The sequence below is a fragment of the Heterodontus francisci genome, chromosome 39 (assembly GCF_036365525.1).
Source record: "Heterodontus francisci isolate sHetFra1 chromosome 39, sHetFra1.hap1, whole genome shotgun sequence".
NCBI lineage: Eukaryota > Metazoa > Chordata > Chondrichthyes > Heterodontiformes > Heterodontidae > Heterodontus > Heterodontus francisci.
Window position 1 is genome coordinate 19,675,789 of NC_090409.1, and position 18,466 is coordinate 19,694,254.

The window sequence follows — 18,466 nt, forward strand, 5'->3', positions numbered from 1 at the left end:
CTCCAAAAGGATTGTGCAGTGGTCACTGCTACCAATACTGTCATGCAAAGACGCATCTGTCACAGGTAGATTGGTGAGGGCCAGGTCAAGTAGGGTTTTTTCCCTCTTGTTGATTTTCTCACCACATTCAGCAGACCCAGTCAAGCAGATACTGCCTTCAGGACTCGACAAGCACCGTGAATAGTCGTGTTCCCGAGCCACTTTGGTCATGGGCTTTGAAGTCCCCCAAGCAGGGTACATTCTCTGCTCTTACGACTGTCGGTGCTTCTTCAAAGTGATGTTCCACATGGAGGAGTACTAATTCATCATCTGGGGCGGGACAGGTTGTGATGCGGGGGGTGTGGGTGGGGAGGGATGCCGGTGTGTGGCAGGTGCGAATCATCTAGATGTTTGGTTGTCCATGTTTGGCTTGATGTCAGGAGACTTCATGAAATCCAGAGACCATGTTGAGAACTCGCAACACAATTCCCTCCCAACTGCTGCCACCTTTGGTGGTACTGCCCTGCTTCTGGGACAAAACATACTCAGGGAAGATGATGGTGGTATCTTGGGGATTTCCTGTAAGGGGTGATTCAGAGAGCATGACTATGTTAGGATGTTGATCGACTAATTTGTGTCACAGCTCTCCCAAGTTTGGCACAATTCCCAGATGTTTGGACGAAGGAATTTGCAGTGTCGATGGGGCAGAGAGCAGATTTGTCATTTCCAGTCTCCAGGCCGATGCCAGGTTGTCCGTCCATTTATATTCTGCTTCGACTTCTCTGTAGCAATTTGAACCAGAGGGTTATTATGACAATCCATTAGTTTTCTGGTCACTTTTAATGAGACGAGTTTTTTTTATCGCATTCTTTATTAATTCATCGAATTCAAATTCCACCAGCTGTAGTGATGGGATTTGAACTCGTGTCTCCGCAGCTTTCGTCCGAGCCTCTGGATTACAAGTCCATTAACATTACCACGAAGATACCTGACTCTTACATCCCCGACCTCATACACAAATTTTTTAAAATGTTGGTTCACTTTAGAACATAAAAAGTATTTGAGTGTGAATGTAAAGAGTTAACGCAATTAGAAAAAAAACTGTTACACTACAGGGTCAATCTCTGACGTGAAAGACGCATATTGCAAGACTAATTAACGACGGTGTGATAGTCACCCGTGCAGAGCTTGCAGAACCTAAACTAAGTATAGTTTTGACTCTCCAAGATGCATCTCGCATTCGCTGCCAGAGAGCTAAATATGTGTGAAATGTGCATCAGAAGCGTCCACATACGTGGGCGGTGCTATTTTTGTCTCAGATTCCGTGCAGTGGTAATGCCACTGATTGTCCCATTCTTTACTGGGCAATTGCAGCGTGGAGCTGGTATGATGTCATCAAGCTGTCCAAAAGGCAACCATATGAAAGGGTTTTCGCAACAAGGAAAACCAAAAGTCTAAAATATAATCACAGCGGAACCTGCAGCGAACTCCTGAAGGTCAGGCCCCAACATCAGGGCCTCTGACTGATCTGTGCATGCGCTACATTCAGACATTGCTGTCAGTTTCAGAGGGATAATGATGGGACAGTTCACTGGTTAACATTTCAGCCCCACCCTCCCTCACAAAATCTGAGCCAGTAAAGAAATCCAAGATGTGACTGCCCAGAAAATGCAGAAAACTGAATGGCCTTAATTATGAAGTGGTTCATCATTTTGATGGTGAAATGAGCAGCAGTGTCCAGCCAGATGGAGTTGCATGTTTGTTTCTCTCATCACACTGACAGGAGTAAATCTGTTACCTTTTCACAATTTTTTCAACAATGGGGGAAAAACAGGAAGTACCTAATGTAAATGATTTGGTTATTGATTTTAAAGCTGATGGGAGGTAGTGGCATAGTGGTAATGTCACTAAACTAGTAATCTCGATGCCTAGGCTAATTCTCTGGGGACGGTGCCATGGCAGATGTTGATATTTTAATTTAGTTAATAAATCTGCAATGAAAAGCTGGTGCAATGGTGGCCATCAAACCATTGTCGATTGTTGTGAAAGTTTATCTGCGTCATTAATGTCATTTGGAGAAGAAAATCTGCCATCCATACCTGGTCTGGCCGACATGTGTCTCCAGACTCACAGCAATGTTGACCCTTAAATGCCCTCTGAAATGGCCTAGCAGGCCACTCAGGTGTATTAAACTGCTGCAAAGTGTAAGAAAAGGAATGAAACCAGATGGACTACTCCGCATCAACCCCAGCACCAGCAGGACAGGCCCATCGGCGGTGGCAACACAGTGGTATACAATAGGGAAAGAGTTACTCTGGGACGCCATGAAGTCTCATGACATTAGGTAAAAGATGGGAAATGAAACATCATGCTGATTACCACCTACGTACCCCACACCCCACCCCCCCCCACAAATACGCATTTGTCCACGTGTATTCCTTGTTGCAGAGCAGAGAAGGTAAAGGGAAGCAGAGATGGAGGCATTCAAATGCCAACGGCCTTTGATATGGTACAGAAGAAGAAACTGTTTCCACTGGCAGGAAGATCCATAACCAGAGGAAACAGATTTCAGATAATTTTGTCAAGGACCAGAGGAGAGATGAGGGAAGAAATAACCAGCGAGTTGTTATGAAAGGCATGCACGGCCTGAAAAGGAACAGATTCAATAGTAACTTTCAAAAAAGACTTGGTTTGATATTTTAAAAGGAAAATGCTTGCAGGGCTATGTGGGAAGGCAAAGGAAATGGAACGAATTAAATATCCTTTTCAAAGGTCCGATGAGCCGAATGGGCTCCCTCTGTGTTGTAACTTTGCAAGGACAGATTTGTCTCTACATTGTGGCAATACTAGCTTTTGGCTTTTATTGGTTATATCGGGAGGCATGGTTCTTAAATTGTAATGTTTTCAAATGGTTAGAGGTCACAGACACAGAACATGCCGATTTAGTCCCTTTGCTCTTTCATTTGAAAAGAGGCCTGTAATCTAAACTCTTGCCTGGAAAGACTGTAGATCTACTAATTTGTGGAATGCAGTCAAGTTAGTGAGTTACACATCTATGGAAGCAAGAACAGCTCAGTGAAATTAGTGTTGAATAATAAGTATGCAGTGCTGCTAAGAAACATGCAATTTCGCACCTAGAAGGGAAGAGGAAAAGTTACTTCAGAATTCGAATAGTGCATATCTTGCAAACCGAACTGGAAACTGTAATGTGTTTGAATTCATCGGCTAAACCTCGCAATGTTTTCTTGTGACTACTGCTTGTAAGTGTATGTGGAATTATGTTAATGCTTAATAAATTCGTGAAACCAGAGATTCAGTGTGCAACTCCGATTAATTTGAGAACTAAATTATCAGTAAGAAACAGTCAACCCACAATCTGCACTCTCGAAGCGTGCAATATGCCGATGTGTCATAGACAGAGAGGTAAGGGTCGGAGTCTGAATTGTACGACAGCTAGGAGCTTATTGAGGGATAGAAAGAGTTCGACAATGAGAACTCTGAGTAAGGTAGAGATCGACAATGGGATTTCCTTGAGTGATGCAGAGAGTTGAACAGCATGAGTTCATTTAGTGATCCACAGCTTTGAACAAAGGGAGCCCATTGAATGATGCAGAGATATGGAAAATGTGAACTCAGAGAATGATGTATCATGTTGGACCTGGCTTAATAGACCGAATGGCCTATTGTTACTTCTAATTCATATGTTTGTATGTAATGCTGAACACTGGGCTCTGACCAAGATTAGCTGATCACAATGAGGCAGACCACAGTGCGAATGACCACGCCATAAGTGGCCACATGGCGACTGAGCACAGGGGAATGACTATAAATAGACTGTGCATAGAGACTGATCACTGTGGGGGTTGGTGGGGATAGGCTGGTGGGGGGAGACTGGCCACACTGAGAGACTCACTACAGAACTACTGTCAGCAGAGGATTACTGACCAGGCTGTTGTCATGGTATATTACTTCTTGGTGAATTCTGAGGATTTAACTCTGTGAGGGATTCAGTGAAACAATCCCAGATAGCATTCCCGATTCAAGTCGTGCTCGACAATATTCACCAACCATAATCATGAGAACAGATTAACTGTTCATCATAAAGTTGCTGTGGGAACTTCTGCGGACACTGAATGTCGTGTTTTTTTACATTACAACAGCGACAATTATTTAAAAATATTGCATCGGCTGTAAACCCCGTCCTGTGGGCATGATAGATGCTTCTGCAAAGCAAGCCCTTGCTTTCTTTTATCTTTAGCACCGAGAGTGTATCCGAGAAGTCAGCTTGCATTAACAAGGAACAGAGAATGAAACATGAAATAAATACAGCCTCTTTCCGAATAAAACTCAGTAAAGCGGTATTATTACAAAGTATATTTGTGGTTTTTACACAGTGCAAAGTCAAGTTAAACTCTCCCCTAGACCCGAGTCTGGTTGCTGCGTTCACTGCAGCTGGTATGAGACCCTTGAGTTCCCTGCCTCACTGTGGGATTCTCCTGGGTATATTTTAAGAGCTGCTTCAAACTCCCGACCTCTGTCTTTCAGAGTATGCAGCTGTCTCCAGCTCCAGTACACGTCACTGTCTCTCTCCGAGGATGGGAGGTTTGGCATTCTTACTGGTACAGGGCATGTTGTAACATTCTCTATCAGGGATCGGTGTGGCTGGTATGTGACTGGAAGATAGACACTAAATGAGTTGGTTCCTCTTTAAACTTTCGTTGCCTGGAAATGTACGTATGTATGGTCTGGTTGTGAGAGTGCACGTGTGTGTGTGAGCCTGTGTGCCTGTAGGCACGACTATTTGTGTCGACATGCTATCATATGGGTGAGCAAATGTATATGTCTAATTGTGGTCATGAACGCATGCTATATGAGTGTGAGTGCGTGCGTGCGTTGGTGTCTATGTGTGTATTTATGTGGCTGTGCATTATGTGTGTTACTGTGCATTTTTGCTCTGTTTGTGTTCCGGCCTTTGTTTTACTTAAACGTTCGTGGGATGTGGGCATCGCTGGCTCGGCCAGAATTTATTGCCCATCCCTAATTGCCCAAGCGTGTGGGGGTGGGGCAGTCTCTGTCTGCCGACAAACAGATGGAACTGTTAAAGGGGAAGAAAATACAGGAATTACAAAGCCTGACTAAGTTCACTACATTGAAAGCAATAGAAGCTCCCAAAGTAATTGAAAGAATTGGTGAGGAGGATCTTATTGAGCGAGAGGCCCAGTTAGGCACTGTGAGCTCATTGATGGAGGGGCAGAATTTGGCTCATAAAAACGGAACATATTGGAAATACCAAGCAGGTCAGCAGCATCCGTGGGAAGAGACAAAGAATTAATGTTTCAGCTGGTGATCTTTCGGCAGAACTCGGAAATATTAGAGGTGATAGTTTTTAAGCAAGTATCCTGGGAGGAACATGGAAAGGAGGAAGAACAAAAGGTCTGTGATAGGTGGAAGATGGGAATGCGCTGGTCAATGAGAGGCCATTTGAGTGAGGGAGCAGACGATGGCGACTCATTACGTGAATTAGAAATCTGGTTAATGAGAGATCATTGGCTGATGTAGAGTGTTGGTTGTGGGGTGCTCATTGAGCAGTGAGTTAATTCGAGCTCATTGATGAAGGGGGCAATTGAACAATACGAAAGCATTGAGTGATAAAAAGAATTGGCCAATGCAAGCTCATTGAGTCATGGAGAATGTTGAGCAATGGGAACGCTCTGAAGGAGACATTTCAGCAATTACTGAGTGATAGGTGAGTTCGACAATGAGTTCATTCAATGGGAAAGTCATGAAAGGTAAGTTTTTTGAGGTCTGGAGTTGGCGACAATAATACGAACTCATTGAGTGACTAGTAGAGAATTAGACAGTAGAAGGTCTATTTGTGATAGAGTGTTGGGCATATGGGAAATCATTGAGTGATGGAGAGTGTTGGAAAACTGGATCTCACTGAAGAATAGAAAGAGTTCTTCAATGAGAGCTTTGAGTAAGGGAGTGATCGACAACGGAATGTTAGTGAGTGATGCAGAGATTTGGAAAATGAGAGCTCAAAGAGTGATGTATCATGTTGGACAATATGAACACAATGAGTTATTGACCCATTGGGAGCTTGTTGAGTGATGAAAACAGTTGGAAAATTACTTCTCATTAAGTGACAGTTGGAAAATTGGAAGTGCAGCGAGTAGGTAGGAGCAGGTTGGACAGTGGGAGCTCATTGATTGAGTGTTGGGCAATGTACAATGGAGAGGGCTATGGCAGTTCACTGATGATTGTCAGAACTGGTTAATGGTTACACATTGAGTGAGAGACTTGGGAACGGGAAACTATTTGGGTGATACAGAGCGAGTTGAATAATGAGAACACGTTGAATAAGTGACAGAGATTTCGACAATAGGAGTCCATTGAGTGATGCAGAGAGTTGGTCAATCGGAGTTGAATGACTGATGCAGAGTGTTGGACAAATGAAACTCATGCTTGATGTTGACAATTGGACAGTGGAAGCTCATTGATTGAGTGTTGGACAATGATACAGACAGTTAAACAATAGGAAATCATTGAGTGACTGTGTGAGCTTTTGATAATGGGAGCTCATTGAGTAAGGGGGAGAGTTAGACCATTGCAGCTCAGTTAACGATGCAGTGAGTTAGACAATAGGAATTCATTGAGTAACTGGGGAAGGATGGATAATCGAAACTCATTGAGTGAGCGGGGAGATGATCAATGGTAGCTCATGTGGCTTTTCCTCGCCAGCATCCATGGATTCCCTTGCCTCCTCTCCTATTCTTTTTACATTCGGTGCCATCCTACTTCACATGATGTGACTGTAATTAGTAACCATCATCTCTTTCTTTCCTTCTCTGGCAGCGAACATAATGAATACAGTGATTCTGATCTGAGGGAGCTGCGGCATCTCTAGATGTATAGGCCGGTACCTGGTGTCCATGGCAGTGGCAAACTTGCTGGTCATCATTGAAGTACGTGGGAACCCTCGACTTCCCCTTCTCATTCCTTAACCATTACTATGTGTGTAGCCTCAACTGCATTATGAATGCTGCATTGGTGGATTGCTCGGTCTGGCTCACCGTGGCCTTCACCCTCGATCGGTTTTATGGCCATTTGTTGCCAGAGGCTGAAAGTTAGGTACTGAACGGTGAGAACGGCGGCACGAGTAATAATGACACTGCATGGTAGGCAAATTGAGAAATATCCCACGCTATTTCACCTACGAACCCATTCACACACGTGGTCCTTACAATGGGTGCAAACTTCGCAATGTGTGTACAAAATCACTGTGGTCTGTTACAGTCTTAACCCCTCACATTCCCAATGTTTGTAACTTGCTGCTCAATGCTCTGACCGTCAGACACATTGTCATGGCCAGTCAGGTCTGCAAGGCATTCCGAAGTCAAGGTAATGATGGGAAACAAGTTGACCTGGAGATGGAGAACCGGCGAAGGTCCATCATCCTGCTCTTTTCCATGTCGGGCAGCTTCGTCGTGCTGTGGATGACCAGAGTGATGGACATTGTGTGTCAGGAAATAATGCTGGACATGAGTCCGAATTTAATAGTCACAAATGTCAGGGACATGTTGATGTATCTGAACTCCTGCACCAACACCTGCATTTATGCTCTCACCCAGGCTAAATTCAGGGAGGAGATGAAACGTGTTGTGACACATCCCATTCATCTGTTACTGAAGTTCATCAAAGAATGAAAACCAACACGGTTAACTTATCGACTCCACAAAAGGCACTGCCCAGGAATCTGGGGTTGCGGTCAAAGCAGTGATAAAACGCCAGGATGCAGCCAAACTCATTCCAGCTAAATGCTGTGTTTAATGTTGTTAAAATAGTTGTGGAAAAGTGAGCCGGTGTGTGAAAGGGGCAGGTCGAGGTAACAGAGGGGACAAGAGCAGGTAAAGCTGGGATGTTCAGGAATAATCTTTACTGGAGCAATTCCACTCCTTTTAATTCTTCTCATGTCTTATTACCATCGACATCATCCAAAACTTCCATCTTTCCGCTACCGAAATGGAACGAATCAGGAATGTGCTAGAAGACACTCCATTTGCCGGTATGAGTGCAACTGCAATCACGGTTTGGACATTGACAAGGGTGTTATGCGAGATGGACACAGCTCATGGGAGAAAGAGGAGGAGCAATTTGTGGAAGATGAGGAGGAGGAGTATGTAGAACATAGAGGTGCCCCGGCTGCACAGGGATGTACAGATCATGCGGACAATATACTAAGCGAAAGAAAGCAAAGGCTTTGGTAAAGGAACAACACAGGAGGTTAACCGCAAAGGGACACGATAATTTGGGTCATATTGATTTGATTTAAGTGACCGGGATTCCTGAAATCACGTGACTGGCCAGCACGTAGAGGCAGGGAACACCGGACAGGGTTAAAACGGGGATAATAAAGTAGGTATGTCGGTTAACAGGACTAGGGGTAGTCCTTTACCGAAAGGGGGGATTGTAGAAGGAAAAGATTGTGGCTGCTGCAACTAAATAAATACACACATATACATATATATATATATATATATATATATAAGATGAAAGTATAGACACATATTGTTACAAAATGAAGTATTTACCCAAGGCATTGTGGGGCAGGTTAGTTAGCTTGCAGCCTTGAGCACGGTACTGCTTAGCACAGGCAATTAGCCTGACCAAGGAGGGCCCCTCATATCAGTGTACCAGACAGCTGCTTTGTGTAACTGCAGACTGCAGGAAGCAATCAGGAATGCAAGCTTGATAAAGGTAGAAGGATTCATTGTGAAGACTCAAGGATAGTTGATAAGGGGGTCTGGGAAACATCACAAGATGATCAAGGGGTATGCTAAGCTGATCACGTAGCCACATGGTGCCTAATGAGTAATCTAATTGGTAATATGTGTAATGTATGTAATCAATAACCGGTATGATTGGATCATGTCCAGCAAGGATGGGCTGAGTAATTGTTTGAAAAATGTATAAGTGTGGATGATTTTCCTTTGTTCAATGGGGAGGCATCTGGACAGCCCAGTGACCTTCTCCCCGCTGGCGTAACTCAATAAACTGTTTGACATTGGAGCAGACCTGAGTGTCGAGTGATTCTTCCAGATTCATTCCCGCTAACAGAGAGCATTTGGGTGATAGTGATCACAACTCCTTGACCTTTACTATAGTCATGGAGAGGGACAGGAGCAGACGGGATGGGAAAATATTTAATTGGGGGAGGGGGAGTTACAAGGCTATTGGGCAGGAACTGGGGAGCATAAATTGGAAACGGATGTTCTCAGGGAAATGCACGACAGAAATGTGGAGGTTGTTTATGGAGCACTTGCTGTGACTGCTGGATAGGTTTGGCCCGATGAGGCAAGAAGGGATGGTAGGGTGAAGTAACCTTGGATGGCAAGAGATGTGGAACAGCTAGTCAAGAGGAAGAAGGAAGCAAGGATCAGACAGGGCTCTAGAGGGTTACAAGGTAGCCAGGAAGGAACTGAAAATGGACTTAGGAGAGCTAGAAGGGGACATGAAAAAGTCTTGGCGGGTAGGATTAAGGAAACTCCCAAGGCGTTCCACACTTATGTGAGGAACAAGAGGATGGTCAGAGTGAGGGTAGGGCCGATCAGGGATAGTGGAGGGAACCTGTGCCTGGAGTCGGAGGAGGTAGGGGAGGTCCGAAATGAATACTTTGCTTCAGTATTCACTAGTGAGAGGAACCTGGTCGTTTGTGAGGACAGTGTGAAAAAGGCTGATATGCTCGAACAGGTTGATGTTAAGAGGATGTGCTGGAAATTTTGAAAGACTTGAGACAGATAAGTCACCAGGGCCAGACGGGATATACCCAAGGATATTACGGGAAGCGAGGGAAGAGATTGCCGCGCCTTTGGCGATGATCTTTGCGTCCTCACTGTCCACTGGAGTAGTACCAGATGATTGGAGGGTGCAAAATGTTATTCCCTTGTTCAAGAGAGAGAATAGGGATAACCCTTTGAATTATAGACAAGTCAGTCTTCCGTCGGTAGTGGGCAAATTATTGGAGAGGATTCTGAGAGACATGATTTATCATTATTTGGAAAAGCATAGTTTGATTAGAGAAAGTCAGCATGGCTTTGTGAGGCGCAGGTCATGCCTCACAAGCCTTAATGAATTCTTTGAAGATGTGACAAAACACATTGATGAAGGAAGTGCAGTGGATGTGGTGTATATGCATTTTAGCAAGGCGTTTGATAAGGTTCCCCATGGTAGGCTCATTCAGAAAGTAAGGAGGCATGGGATACAGGGAAAGTTGGCTGTCTGGATACAGAATTGGCTGGCCCATAGAAGACAGAGGGTGGTAGGAGATGGAAAGTATTCAGCCTGGAGCTCGGTGACCAGTGATGTTCCGCAGGGATCTGTTCTGGGACCTCTGGTCTTTGTGATTTTTATAAAAGACTTGGTTGAGGAAGTGGAAGGCTGGGTTATCAAGTTTGCCGATGACACGAAGGTTGCTGGAGTTGTGGATTGTGTGGAAGGCTGTTGTAGGTTGCAACGGGACATTGACAGGATGCAGAGCTGGGCTGAGAAGTAGCATATGGAGTTCAACCTGGAAAAGTGTGAAGTGATTCATTTTGGAAGGTCGAATTTGAATGCGGAATACAGGCTTAAAGACAGGATTCTTGGTAGCGTGGAGGAACAGAGGGATCTTGAGGTCCATGTCCATTGATCGCTCAAAGTTGCCACCCAAGTTGATAGGGTTGTTAAGAAGGCGTATGGTGTGTTGGCTTTCATTAACAGGGGGATTGAGTTTAAGAGCCGCGAGGTTATGCTGCAGCTCTATAAAGCCCTGGTTAGACCACACTTGGAATATTGTGTTCAGTTCTGGTTGCCTCTTTATAGGAAGGATGTGGAAGCTTTAGAGAGGGTGCAGAGGAGATTTGCCAGGATGCTGCCTGGACTGGAGGGCATGTCTTACGAAGAAAGATTGAGGGAGCTAGGGATTTTCTCATTGGAGTGAAGAAGGATGAGAGGTGACTTGATAGAGGGGTACAAGATGATGAGAGGCATAGATAGAGTGGATAGCCAGTGACATTTTCCCAGGGCAAAAAGGGCTATCACCAGGGGGCATAATTTTAAGGTGATTGGAGGAAGGTTTAGGGGAGATGTCAGAGGTAGGTTCTTTACACAGAGAGTGGTGGGTGCGTGGAATGCGCTACCAGCGGTGGTAGTAGAAGCAGATACATTAGGGACATTTAAGCGACTCTTGGATAGGTACATTGATGATAGTAGAATGAAGGGTATGTAGGTAGTTTGATCTTAGAGTAGGTTAAACATTCGACTCAACATCGTGGGCCGAAGGGCATGTACTGTGCTGTACTGTTCTATGTTCTATGTTGATTAGAATCACGGCGCCAAGCTGCCCTCCCCATATTACATGGGAAGAGGCGGGATATTCGGCGCAGTTAGAGAGTTTTTGACAGTTGAGCAGCAGTTGCTGTGGCCCTATTTTAAGCACCCCAGCACCTGCTTCTTGAGAGCTGTCAAAGAGTACTTAGGGGACTGCTGAAGAGTGGGGCTACTGTTAATCTGGCAGCAAAGCAGAAAGTGGTGCAGAAACCCAGTAGGTCAGGCAACTTCTGTGGAGAGAGAAGCAGAGTTAACTTGTCCAGGTTCACACACCTGAAAGTTAACTTCGCTTCTCTCCCCACAGATGCTGCCTGGAGTTCTGAGTGACCACAGCACTTTCTGCTTTGCTGCCACAGACCGAACTTGCTGGGTCCCAGTGTCCTGTGAAGTTATGATCCTCTTCTTTCACTCAAGTGCAACATTCCTTCTTGTAGGCGTGCTGCACCCGGGTGAATAATCTTAAATTTGTACATTCCAGGATGTGTGACTTCAATAGACAATAAAAGGTATTACAGAGGTTTGCAGAGGACTCATTGAGGCAAATGGGAATGCACGGGTGTCACAGCAATGTAAATAGGTCTTTCACGAAATGTCCCTCACCAACATGTGTGTCCTTTTCTTTGTGTGAATAATATGTGCCAGCTTGTAGCGCCAGTGTCACATACCTTTGCATCGCTGACCCTTCAGGAGAGCCAACGTATGCAATAACATCATTGTCATACCACCATTACTCAGGAGCGTTTCCAAGGATGCAGTGACATGCACATTGGCTCCGTCAGCTGCTGCCTCTAATAGGGGTGTTGCCGATGTGGACTGGTGCACAACAGGTGAGCGGGGGTGATGTGTGGCTTGCAGATCTGATGTTGGTTCCTATGGAGCAGTCAGCCTTTGTCTGATAAGCCACTTCTGTACATCCTGACCTCACTGCTAGCCCTGCGTGTAGAGCCTGGGTACCATCTGCCCTTCCATGCGTCTTTGATGTTGTAGGTACTCAGCGTGCTCATAGCGTGAGGAGGAATCCCGCTGACGTCTCTCTCATCATGTCAGGCCTGGTCCCTATAGGGTGCATCTTTGTTCACAGAAGCAAAGAAAGGAGCTTGCCTTTTCAGCCCTTAATACAGGGCATCACCCTTTCCATACAGGCATTGGAGGCGCTCTTTCAGCATGCCGATCTCCTGTTCAATGGTGGCTCATGTAGCTCAGTGGCTGGAATTGTATTTCTCCTCTGCAGCAGTGGTGGAGTCTCTCTCTGGTGTTGGGAGCCATGTCTGCAAAGGATAGCCCTTATCCCCAAGAAGCCACCCCTCCAGCTATGGACGTTCAGTGAATAGTGGTGGCAGCTGGGACTGGCGCAAGACCCAGGTGCATGACAGCTGCCTCAGAAGTGGTCACACATTCTCTGCAAGCATCTGCGGTATTCACATGCCAGCCACAACTAGACTGAGAGGGCTCCTTTAATTGTGACGTCTGCAGGTGGTAGCTTGGCAGTAGGCCTGATAGCCACATGAGTGCAGTCTATGAACATTACAACCTATGGTTCTCTGGAAATGCTGCCAGAACCAATGGCCCTCTGGGCCCGAATCAGACATCTTCACTCGCCCTCCGGTGCAGGGCATTGGTGACCTCCCTGATCAGCGGTGCACTGCTGACGGTGTGACCCCACAAATGTCTCTGGTGGGCCCCCAATCGGCTATAGAGGTGTCAGCCTTGAGAACCGCTGCCACTGTGAGTTACAAAGGCATGGATGTCCACCGGATCCCATGGGCTGCAGGTCATCCATGAGCAGGGGACAGAGACGTGTCATATCGTCTCTATATTCGCAATCCCCGCTGACACTGGTGGTCTGACATCCGATGGCATGTGATGTGCGGCCTGCAGAGGCACAGCAAATATATTGGAGACCTCCCCTTGGGGGCTTCTGCTCGCAACCAGTGGCCTTTATGTAGAACGCACCTGCCTGTTGGTATTGCCTCTGGTGCATATGGATCCTCACATGCAGAGGATCACACAATGTATAATGAGCCATACCTATTACCATGTGATTAAAAAATGTTGAACCCTGCATGTATTTGATGGTTCCTACCAGGACATGGATTGGTGTTGACACGTACATCAACTCCTTTTCTGGATCGACTATTGGCGTTCCATGGCATTGTGCATTGTGGCCATCATTCAGAGTGGCACAGCATGATCACGTGAAGATCATACCAGCTGAACCGATTGCCCCCACCATCCATCTAACCTTAATGCTTCTTTCCTTTATGGCACCCTTCCCAAGCAAAGGTTGCCTAGTCTGCCATTTCCCCCTCACAAACACACGGCATACACTGTTAACAGAGGGACTGTACACGGTACCTCCCTGCATGCCAGCACAGCTTTCCCACCGGTAACCCCAGACGCCCTCCCATTCAGAATACAGAGTGAGACCCCTGAATATTTCCCTTCCCTCCTCCCTTTAAGAATGCTGAGAGAGACCTCTGAATGACAGAACTTACCTTCGGTGGCGACAGCCCCTGCCTCTGTGTACTCACCTACTTGTCAAATCGTGAAAGGGATGGTATGTGTCGGCCGCACGTTCAGCTAAAAATCCGGAAGTGTCAGTGGAAGGGTGGCGGGCCGGATACTCAGCAAAGGTAAGTACTCTTTACCATATACTAATTGTGGTGCGGGCAGCGTGCGGCGGGGGAGGGGTGGTGGGGGCACCATAGTCCCGCCGCCGCCAGTAAGATGCGGCAGGCTCTTCTCTCCATCGCGGGTCGAGGCGGGCCTCTTCCCGCAGCATTTTACCAGCCTACGCACTGTGACCCGCGATGACGAGGGGCCGGTGAAATTCAACTCACTGGGCTCGATTTTATCAGGGCGCTGTGTGAGTGGCAGCTTTCCTACACACAGCCCCCGCAATATTATGCCGATATTATGCGGCGAGACTGATTTTAAAAAGGGGCGGAGCGGCCGCCGCTAATGACGTAGAGTGGGCGGCCGCCTTGTCTCTGTGTCGACGTCCCCACCGCCTATGGCATCGGCGTCATTTTTAAAGGGCTTTAAGCCCTTCGCACAAATTTATTTTTTTAAAGATTTGTTATACTTAATATGTTTTCAATAAATAAATAGTAGATGGGGGCCCTTCCCCAACCGCCCCGCCCCCGCCCTCTGCTCATTTCACTTCTCTATATTTACAAAGCTTACCATGTTCCCCAGCTACCTTCTACCTTCTAACCTTTGCCCTTCAACCCCTTCCCACCATCCCCACAGTCAATAAAAATTGTTTTCCCCTCTCCCTACCTCTCTCCCCATGAAAACTCTATTCCACCCCTTCCCACCAGGTTCTCTGTCGGAACTCTGTATGGAGTATATTCTATATTCTATTCGGGTATATTCTCTGTATGAACAATTATAGATGCTTTCTGCAGCAGTAGAGATGAAACTCACCCCCTGCCCACCCCACTGCACTCCGACCATTCCCCCTCTCCCCGCCCCAAACACTCCTTAATTCTCAGTTCTAAAAGGCCTTTTATGTCTCGGCTTCCAAATAAGTTGCAATTGTATACATCAATTTATAAAACCACCGTAAGAAAGACACGTGGCCTTTCTTTGGAGGTCAGGAAAGAATTAATTCTTCAATGATATTACTAACATATTACTGATGTGTGTGCCTCTGATTCATTCTTAGACACGGAGTCAACAGATAGCATTTGTTGAAAGCAAATAAACATGAACATAGTCACGACCAAACGGCGAGATTATAAATTATCCTTCGTCACAGCAGATGCACATGTTACAGCGGAATCCATCCAATACACTGCACAAAGGTCTTGGCCTTAAAATTGGTAAAATGGCCATTGCATCTCCTCCTCCATAACCCTCATTCTACTTTCAGTTTACATTCTCTCGTCTGTGGTATCGAGTTGTAGAGAAAAAGCAGAGAATTTAATTGGATCAACCTGCAGCTCAACGAGGCATGGCCCCAAAACACGATATTGAGTGCCCAGCGATTGGAAAGATAAATATGCGCGAGCCCGGTCTATATGCAGGCTGCACACATTATGTTCAAATTATTTCAATTTTAGGCTTTTTGAAATGCAGCAATAATGCTTAGAAATGTCGATATGTAATAATTTCGCGTAAAATTGTCTAACTGTCCAACAAGGGCCGAAGGGCCTGTACTGCGCTGTAATGTTTTATGTTCTATGTTCTAAGGCAGAGAATATTGGGACTAATACCTCACACACAATGTTGCTGGAGGAGGAAATGCTTGCTTAGATAACGCATGAGATAATTGTTGCACATTAAAGTTGTTTCTGTCCTGGATGTTGTTGATATATTCCATCTCTATGGAAATCACTGTGACAGACAACAAGTGAAACGGCCTTTGTGCAGCAACGGAAAATGGGCGATAACCCCTCCGTATCTTGTGTAAGACTCCGGCTGATTTCTCTTTGCATTAAGGCCAATGGAAATGAACATCGAGTGGAGATCAAAACCGGCGACCGATTGATGAATGTAAACCCCATTGACGCTAATAGCTTCTCATGTGCTGTACACGCGATATCCATTGGTTTACTCTTGGGTTTCACTGCTTCCTCTGCCCCTTCATTATTCATATCTATAGGAAGCAGGGAGCCAGTTTACAATTGTACAGAGACCACGTTTATCAATAACCCTTCTTCATTTCCATTGAGTTCATACCCAAAGGGCCATCGACATCTCTCCCAATTAGAGAGAAAGAGCTAGTGATGTGTAGGTTGAGCGGCACCACTCCTCAAGAGTGGTACAAGGCGAGAAGGTGGGCTTCCATGAACTGCTGCAGCCAACACGGGAATTGAACTCGTGCTGTTAGCGTTTCCCTGTATCACAGGGTAGCTCTATAGCCAACAGAGCTAACCAACCTGCACAAGCACCCAAAACCGTGGAGTTCTGATATGTTCTTCAAATCATTGTAATTCTGTTTGGCGGATCCAAACACCCACATGTATTTTAACATGATTCCGTTAAATTCCTCTGAGGCACCTTTAAGCAAAGGCTAAACGTGGGTAACCTTGAACGGTCTGTTTAAAGTTGAGCTCAGCTTCATCTTAGATGGAGGATCTTATTGAGAAGGATTCTCATACAAGAACTCTGGATAAAAGATATGCTCTATAGTTTTGGTAAAAATGCGCATGTCCAAAATTTTACTGGGCGCTTGAAGTTATCTGATACCAACTCGCTCTCTCTCTCATTCACATACACAGACAAACATACACAGAAGTATAACCAGGCTCATAAATGCATTGATAATATTTATTGATAGAGTTGCATCACTGAATATATCATGACATCACATCTTGTTGTTTGTTAAAATAACTGTAACGCATGTCCCTCATGATTACCTAATTGTGTCACGAGAGGCTTCTCTCAAATATATATGGGAGAATCTGCAAGTTATTCATGAAGACTTGTCGGAGCCTGTGCAGTTTGCACGAATAGAGACAATCATATCTGACAGAAAATGCATGAACCACCAAATGGTCTGGTGTATGCTATTTGCTATCCGATTCTTGCAGTGGTCGGTGTTCCAGGTGAGTGATTATACTAACAGATTGCTCATTGCAGGTTTAATTTATGATCGATCTTGCAAACTATCTTTTTGTGAAAGACCGACTTCGATGTGCTTGCTACAGTTTTCACACTGCAGTCCTCCCATTATTTTGTTCAGACTACAATGTATCATAACAGAAATACAGTTATTTTAAGTAATCGATTTAATGAAATGTTTTGCTCCTCCAATATGGACAAATGTCTCCGGCTTAGTCTGGTCCACGCATGGATTTGCAATCTCGTATCCAGCTGTTTGCAATGCATGTATTCAAATAATTACATTTGTACTCTTGCAAATAATGACAATTGTGTTAAATATGATGGAAGTAATTTCTAATGTCTGTGAAACGCGGTGTGTAACAAAAGGAATTACATTCAAGAAGTTTCTTTTCTGAAATGGTTGAGTTAACCATCTAAGTTCTTTTTGCATACTTGAGTAAATTGATTCGCATTTTGCAATTAAACTAAAACACTCATTTCAAATTATTGCTCTGGAATAAAATGCAATCACGTTTTAAATCAGCGGAATCATGTCCAGATATTTCAGCTTCTTGGTTTGACTATGGGTTCACCTTAAAATAGTGTTAACAACAAACCCCCTTCGCACAAGATTCTTTCTCAAGTGTTTGATAGAGGCGGCTTCACTTCTCTAATTCAGGCATTTACGGTTGCCTTGCAGGAAGCAAGAGTGTTGATTGACGTGAAAATCTAAAGTATTTGGAAAGCGGAGTAGTCAATTCAGCTCCTGGAATTTATTCAGTTTTTGAATGACATCATGCCTCCTCTGCTCCTCAAAACCATTTTTCTGCCAAGGCTCCACATGCAATCCCTTACCTAAAATAAATCAAAAAATTCAGACTTATTTGCTGCGCTTTGTGGGAAAAGATTACAGCTGATGATAACATGAGCGCAAATGAAATTGAAGTCTCGGAAAGGACTTTTCAATCTTGGTTTTATAACCGATTATCAGACTATGCCTTCCGGTGGGAGGATTTCTAGCAGTCAGCGTCAATTGAGTAGATTTGGAGCTCAAGGATTTTTAACTAACAGAGCATTAATATTGCTGGAATTGCGTCCATGTATCTTGAAATATTCCTGTTAGTATCTGATCGACAGTGTCAGGCGATGGTTAAGAGGTCCGAATTAGAAGGAGGTAAAATTGTCTTAGGCTTGCAGAGCTGAAATAAATGCATAAGTTAGCGAAGGGCAAGACCACAGGCGATCTAAACGTGGAGATGAGAACTGCTGGTGGGCTGAGAAGCTACGTCTGTCAGTGGACACAGGTGTGGTGGGTGAACGGGACTTGGTAAGAATTGGGAAATGGAAATCAGAGTTTTGGATGAGCAGGTGACCGATTGGAGGCTAGCCAGTAAAGCACTGATATAATCCAGGCTGGAGGTAGAAAAGCATGGTGGAATATTTCAGGAGCAGATAGGGGCAGGAATGGGCAATATTCTGGAGGTGCAAAGACACGAATTTTGGTATTCGAAATGAAATGATGTCCCAGGCTGAACTCACGGTCAGAGAGATCACTAATGTTGCAAAT

General features: G+C 45.1%; 1 pseudogene; it reads left to right on the top strand.

Annotated features, from left to right (window-relative positions):
* Nucleotides 1-4,574: 4,574 nt before the first annotated feature.
* LOC137352852 (probable G-protein coupled receptor 139) lies at nt 4,575-7,685 on the top strand (annotated as a pseudogene).
* The last annotated feature ends 10,781 nt before the right edge of the window (nt 7,686-18,466 follow it).